Here is a 1,062-nt window from a genome sequence, read left to right on the forward strand (position 1 = left end):
AAAAGTTGGAATTAGAAATACCATTTGACCCAGCCATTCCATTACTAGGTATATATCCTAAAGAGGTGAAAGCCAGGACAAGAACAGACATATGCACACCCATGTTCATTGCAGCACTATTTAGAATGGCCAAAAGATAGAAACAGCCTAGGTGCCCATCAACAGAGAATAGATAACCAAACTGTGGTACATACACACAGCGGAATAGTATGCAACCCTAAAGAGTAACGTAGAATCTGCAAAACACCGCATGTTGTGGATGAACTTGGAGGACATTATGCTGAGTAAAATAATTCAATCACAGAAGGACAAATATTGAATTAGTCTGTATTGTAAAAAGCCAAGGAAAAGTTTATATATGGAAGGAAATTTTCTTTGTTGGTCACCATGGGAGGGAGAGGAGGGGAGGGAACACTGTTAGACAGGTAGAGACAAGTTCTGATTTGGGTGAAGAGAAGGGCAATGTACCAAATGTGAGTGATCAACACAGTGGTTTTGAGGAAGAGGAAGACATAGAGAGGTACATGGGAGGTACAGATAACAAAGATGAACCCTTTTGCACTGTAAAAGTACTGCACTGTCAGTGAAGATAAGCATTGATGGATAAATGGGTAGACAGACTGAACTATTAGGCATGGCTTTGCAGGGGAGAGTGTGCCCAAGACTGTAGGGATGGCACACAATATTTCTACAAGTGTATTTGTATGTTCTGTAAGAATTACCAGATAGTAGAGCTGACAAGATTGTAGTCACTTCTTGCACACAGTCAGCTACAGAGAGGGAGTGAGTAGTTGGATCTGTGAGTTTGGGACCATAGTCACAGGGGACATTAAGCTCAATTGGCATAACATACTACACAAAAATGTTGTTCCATATTCTACTTTGGCCTGTAGTGACTGGGATCTTAAAATCTTGCAAGGGGCCATCTAGATGCAATGAAGGGTCTCTCCTCATCCAGATCCAAGAAGCATGAAGAAAACAAAAGACACACAGAAATAATTAGTCCAAGGGACTGGTACACCATGAGATCCTCAGCCTATATGACTATGAGACCAGAAGAAC

This window comes from Orycteropus afer, unplaced genomic scaffold (genome assembly GCF_000298275.1).
Source record: "Orycteropus afer afer isolate SDZICR_OR568_19922 unplaced genomic scaffold, OryAfe1.0 scaffold00280, whole genome shotgun sequence".
In the NCBI taxonomy this organism is placed as follows: domain Eukaryota; kingdom Metazoa; phylum Chordata; class Mammalia; order Tubulidentata; family Orycteropodidae; genus Orycteropus; species Orycteropus afer.